Source organism: Saccopteryx bilineata, chromosome X (assembly GCF_036850765.1).
Source record: "Saccopteryx bilineata isolate mSacBil1 chromosome X, mSacBil1_pri_phased_curated, whole genome shotgun sequence".
NCBI lineage: Eukaryota > Metazoa > Chordata > Mammalia > Chiroptera > Emballonuridae > Saccopteryx > Saccopteryx bilineata.
Genome location: NC_089502.1, coordinates 101,504,736 through 101,511,652, shown reverse-complemented (window position 1 = coordinate 101,511,652; position 6,917 = coordinate 101,504,736).

Genomic DNA, 6,917 nt, shown 5'->3' with positions numbered 1-6,917 from the left:
GCATTATTCTTTATTAGGCATTCAATTGATTGCTGTAAACTCTTAACTGTTTCTGAAAGTTCGGACAAAGTTAATTATGAGAATTGTTGCTTGCACTTGATGTTTCTGTGGGAATATAGAGTTTACACAAACCCTCCAGATGATTCTGATGCAAGATTAATTTTGAAAATTTATCATGGGTCTTGTAAGATATAGCTCAAGTTCTTGGGTGCATAAGTGGAGACTTCATGGTATTCTCTGTCATATCTATGTTAGCATTCTCTGAGAGATCCAGATCAGAAATGCAGTGGTGCATTGACCCACTAATGTCTCCCTTTTCTAGTGCTCCCAAAGAGGACAGATAGTTGTAGATGTTCAACATTGGCTCCCCAGACCTTATACTAATGGACTTTTACCCAAGGGAATCAAAGTGTGAGGAAGCTAGATCAGCTATGGCTGAACACATGAAATCTAGAACTTGATGGTGGCTTAATCCCACTATACAGAGGGAGGGTTATTGGTCTTAATATCCATGCTAAAGGCCATAGACCTAAAATTTAGAGACTGAAAACATATTTGAGTGAATCTCAAATAAACAATGTTCTTGAGAAGAGTAGGCTCCTGATTTTCCATGTAGGAGGAGTTTGGATGATTGTTCTGTTTGTAAATGGTCAAGGTGAGAGCAAATTAAGGGATTTGTTCAGAAACTACATTTGCATGCTATTATGAATTAGATTGTAGGTTTTGGGGGAGAGTTTTGGGAGTGACTAGAGGGAATTATTAAGAGTTTAAAACTTTGCCCCTGCCCTGATACCAAACCAGATGTCATTCTCTTGGCTGGCCCTAAGTTGACCAGTAATGACTAACCATTTGTAGAAATAGACTTGAGAAAGTAAAGGAAAGGACCAGTTTGATGAGACAGCAAAAAATCTCCAGCCTCACTGTCTAGGGAAAGCGTCCTCTTGAATAAGATTAGAGATTAAAAAAACAGAACTGGAGTCACAAGACTTGAAGGCATGCATACCCAGTCCTCTGCACTCACATGCTCCCCTAAGAGGTTGCATACCACACCCCACACACATGCAGTGAGCTGAGACACAGCATGTTTCTACTCTAAAACAACAACAACAAAAACATTTATTTCCAAAAAAGGACAAGGTCAAAAGAAAAAACCTATAATAATTAACTAAGTCAATGGAAAACTCATTTTTAAATACCCCCCATGGAGGTTTAGAACAAAACAACAGCTTAGTGAATATTTGGTTACAGTTTATAACTACTTCTTTTGCCCTTGATACACTGCTGTGATCTTTCAGCTTTCTCTGCCAATCTTGATCAGCACTAGTGATTCAAAAATTAAAGTCCAGGTATGTGAATGAAATAACCCAATTTGTAAGCTTTATATGCGTGCTTTTCTGAGCCCAGTGACCCCTATGTTGATTTCTTATCAGTTTTTACCCTGACAAAGAAGTATGAACTATTCCAATTAGAGTTTTGTCAGGAAAACAGAGCCTATATCAAGTGTTCAATAGATGAAACTTAATGAGGAGAACAAATTGGAAGAGTTGAGAGATGAAACAGGAGAAAGTGAGACAACCCAGAGATTGTCAATGGCGGAAATTGCCTACCATCCCTAAGACTGCAAGAAGACAGGGAGGATGCAGTGTTACTATAGTCCAGGTGCCAAGCTCATTGTAATAACTGCCAGGTAATAACATTAACAAATGAGAGAAGGTTTTTCAGCAGAAACCAGAAATTAAGAAGAGGCCCAGCTATAGCCAGAGATGGCAGCTGAATTGGAGAACATTGTGTTGGGCACCTTTTGTTTTTCCTCAGCCAGCATCCATTTCTATTTTATCTGACATCTGCACCATAGATTTTCTTTCTAGGGAACTCCTCCTCTCCCATTTCGTGCAGTCTTGGTGATACAATCATGCAAGGTCTTCTGCCTAACCCTAGTCAAGGTATGGTTGGCCATGTGATGCATGTATTGCAAACACATAGTCTCTCAGCAGTTTCAACATTGAGCACAAGGACAGAAAGTAGTTGGAACTCTATATTCCCAGAGACACTCTAGTTCACATTTTGTTTCCTTTTCCCAAAAGCCTTTATCATTTTTTCCCTTTGTTTTTTTTTTTTTTTTTTTTGCCTTGAGATATTTTTTTTTAATAAATTTTTATTAATGGTAATGGGATGACATTAATAAATCAGGGTACATATATTCAAAGAAAACATGTCTAGGTTATTTTGTCATTAAATTATGTTGCGTACCCCTCGCCCAAAGTCAGATTGTCCTCCGCCACCCTCTATCTAGTTCTCTGTGCCCCTCCCCCTCCCCCTAACTCTCTCCCTCCCTCCCTCCCATGTCCTCCCTCCCCCCACCCCTGGTAACCACCACACTCTTGTCCATGTCTCTTAGTCTCGTTTTTATGTTCCACCAATGTATGGAATCATGTAGTTCTTGTTTTTTTCTGATTTACTTATTTCACTCCTTATAATGTTATCAAGATCCCACCATTTTGCTGTAAATGATCTGATGTCATCATTTCTTATGGCTGAATAGTATTCCATAGTGTATATGTGCCACATTTTTTCCCTTTGAATTTCTTTATTTGTTCAAGTTTGCTTAAGACTGGCAATTTTTAAATACGATCCTTGCCGTTCCCCCATGCACCAAGTTCTTGTTTTCTTAGAATGCCTTTCCTTGAGTCCTTGGACTTAAAAAGGTCTATTCATTCTTTGATATTCAACCCAAATGTTATTTATTCTGTAAAACCTTCCTCAGCCCTCACTGTCTTTGGGACTTTAGTTGTTTATTCTTCCAGTTTTCCACAATACCCTATACATATCTCTGATCCAGCACTTATCATACTATCTGACTACTCCATGTTTACTTGCCTGTCTCCCTTCTAGATTATGAGGTTTCTGAGGGCAGAATTATGTCTTATTTTATCTCAGAATTCTTGGTACTGAACTGCTTGGCACATAGTAAATGTTTGATAAAAGTTTTATGAGTGTATGAACAAGTGAATGGATAATGTTATCATTAGTAAATACAGGAAACAGAAGCAAAAAAATGAAAGAGAGAGAGAGAGAGAGAGAATGAGAATTTGGCAGTGAGGAGTAACCGTTAATTACAAGACTATACAAGGAAATACTGTTTTGGACTCAGAGATATACATAGAGGTCTTAGTGATCCACTTGAGATGATAGCCACCAAATTCCAGAGACTTAAGGGACATGAGTTCAATGGTATATTGGTAAATATTTAACAACTAGCTCTCTGGAGGGAAAGTATCTTAATTTGTAGCAGTTGCCTATTTCTTGTAATTATCCCCACCATGGCCAATTTCAAATAAATGAAGAGTTGAGAAAAGATACTCTGTAGCACACCATTATATATTACATAGTATGTCCATCATATAGCTACAACAAATATAGGGAACTTTAAACCATAATAATACAATGGAATACTACTCAGCCATAAGAAATGATAACATACTGCCATTTATGATAACAGGAATGGGCATTGAGAACATTATACTAAGTGAAGTAAGTAAACCAGAAAAAGCTAAGAACTGTATAATTTCACACACAGGTGGGATATAAAAATGAGACTCAAGGACATAGATAAATTTGAAGTGGTTGCCAAGTGGAGGGGTGGAGGGATGAGGGTAAAGAGGGACAAATATATGGTAGTGGAAAATGATTCGACTTTGGGTGGTGGGCACACAACACAATCAACAGTTCAAATGCCATAGAAATGTTTACCTGAAACCTATGTACTCTTATTGATCAATGTCACCTATTAAATTTAATTTTATAAATATTTTAATTATAATAGTAAAATGTAAAAGAATAAATGATGCATATTTATCATTCTTATTTAAATGTAAGCTTATGTAATTTAATTTTTAATGATGGCTTTGTTTAATAACTTCCTTGGAGAGTTCCTGAACTAAAGCGCTCATGAGCAGATGTGAACTAGTAGTATACCACTGTAAGTAACTCTATCCCTGAGCTACCTCGAGACTCAGAAAAGCCCAAATTGACAGAGATATACCAATGTGAGATAATGAGTGTTGGTCACAGTCACTGTAGTATGATCAAGAAGAATCACCCTGCTAGATCTAAAAGGATGAGTGCTAGACACCAAAGCAACCAACTAGATAAACACTGTGGTTTTCTGGTACCCAGGGGAGAAACTATATTTGGGAACTCCAAATACTACATAAGTCCAAAACAGAATATCTCCAATTTGTTGTATAATTTCCCTTATTGTTGAAAATTGTTTTATGATTGAGATTGAACAGTGATCAAAACATCTTGTTCTGTTGAGACCTTACACTGGACTGAGATGGTGCTTATGTAGCTATGTTGAAAGGTAATGCTTTGAAATTTGTGCAATCAACAGTGTAATCTTCTTTATAAATTATTTATTTCTTAAAAAAAACTCCCCTTTTACTCAAATAATAAAAATGTATTTGGAATGTACAGATACTGGTTCAGATTTCATGAATGCAAGAGAAAGGTGGTACCAATAGTAGTAGTCTGCCAAGCAAGTCTCATGTTCCTAAACTCAAGTTGTCTCTTTGCAGTGAGTTGTGTATACTTGTAGCTCCTCACTTTAACATCATACTTTTGGTCTTCTTTAATCTTGAATTCCACCTTCACAGGATATTTTTAGTGCCTTTGAAAATCACAATAAAATACTACTCAGCCATAAGAAACGATGACAATAGTGTCATTTACAACATGGATGGATCTTGAGAACATTATACTGAGTGAAATAAGTAAATAAAAAAAACCCCAAAACTGTATTATTTCACACATAGGTGGGATATAAAACTGAGAATTATGGATATAGATAAAAGTGAACTGTTTACCAGGGGGAAGAGGACATGAGGGAGAGAAGAAGGCATTGGGAGAAGGGTGTAAAGAAGGACAAATATAAGGTGACAGAAAATGATTTGACTTTGGGTGATGGGTATACAACATAATCAACAGTTCAAATGCTATAGAAATGTTTACCTGAAACCTATGTACTCTTATTCATTAATGTCACCTTAATAAATTTAATTTTCTAAATAAAATTTTTAAAAAATTGTTAAAAAATTAGTTTAACACTTGTTATTGTAATTATAAAAGCATCTAGTACCTGCTTAGCACACTATACACATTGTCTCATTTAATCCTAAAAAAATGACAAGTGAGCACTATTATTTTCCTGTTTACAAAGGGAGAACATTGACAGGCAAATTACCCAGCCTAAGTTTACATTCTCATGAGGGCAGATCTGTGGTTTGAAGCTAGGTGTGTCAGATGTCTAAGTCTCACAGGCTTTTGCTACACCAAGCTGCATTGGGAGCTCTTTCTCCACTTGGAGAGGCTAGCCTGGAAGAGCGGGGGTGGTCTGTGTACAGTGTCAAAAGAAAAGTAGAAAGTCATGTGTCTTCCTGAAGAGACACGTGGGGATTCTGAACTCAGGCCCATAAGATTCACAATCAATTGCCCTACATTTTTATATTAAAATTAATCTTAAAAGAATTTTAAGCAACCATTTTTTTAAAGCTGATACTTTAGAGAAGATTTTTTAAAAGTCATTTGATAAAATTAGTCACTTTTTGCTCCCTTTCTCTTATTTTTAATTTCTTTTCCTTGCCATACATTGGGAAGAAAGGCATTTCCTGGCAGTTTTGTTTGCATCTCTTGTTTGGGCATAAATATTTCTTCAGCCTTCATCTGAGCTGTCACATCAACTTGCCTTCCTATTTTTCCTTTCCCTCTCTCAGCCTAAAATAACTTATCTAGTGGAATTAGGAAGGTAGGAGAGAGAAAGATTATTAGCAACCTCTCTCCTTTAATATTTCTCATTTCTTCCTTTCCAAGAGTAAAACTAAATACCTCAAATGTTAGTTTTACCCAACTCATACAAAGTTGTATGGCCATTTTGCCAGTTTTATTATAGAGCCTCTCATATCTTCCCTTTTATTAGTGTACTCATCTCTTCCTTTGTCTGTTACCTTCTGAAGTCATATCAGGAGCCCAATATCAGCTCTCCCACCCTCTCTACCTACCAGTGAAAGAAAACTGGATGGAAGCATGTAGACCTGTGGCTCTCAACCCTGGTTGAATAATAAACTCATTAGGGAACTCTTTTTAAAAAAATATGTTGTATAGCTTATTAGATGATGTTTATTATCTTGTTCTCTGGGTTTGTATTCCATGCCCCACTTTTTTACTTATAAAAAAATGTTCTCATATATTAATTACTTAGAAAAAATCTAATAATTTCATCTATATAAAGTACTGGTGACTAATAGGAGCTTAATGTGCTAATCATCAGTGGGATTTTTTATTTTGATTATAAAAAAGAAAAGAAAAATATTTTTAAAATTTTATTTAGAAAGTTAAAATTAAGGAGGTGACATTGATCAATAAGAGTACATAAGTTCTAAGTAAATACTTCCATGGCATTTGAACTGTTGAGTATGTTGTATACCCATTACCCAAAGTCAAATAATTTTCTGTCATCTTATACTTGTCCCTCTTTACTGACTTCCCCCACTCCCCTCACCCCACAGCCCTCTACCCCTGCTAACCACTTCACTTTTGTTTATGTCTATGAATCTCAGTTTTATATCTTACTAATGTATGAAATTATATAGTTCTTAGCTTTTTCTAATTTACTTATTTCATTCAGTATAATGTTCTCAAAGTCCATCCATATTGTCATAAATGGCAATATGACATCATTTCTTGTGGCTGAGTAGTATTCTATTGTATATATGTACCACATCTTCTTTATCCAGTCCTCTGTCGATAGATACTTTGGTTTATTTTCATGTCGTGGCCACTGTGAATAATGCTGAGATGAACGTGAGGGTGCATGTGTCTTTATGCACCAATAGACCTTTCTATATTGATTTTGTCTCCTG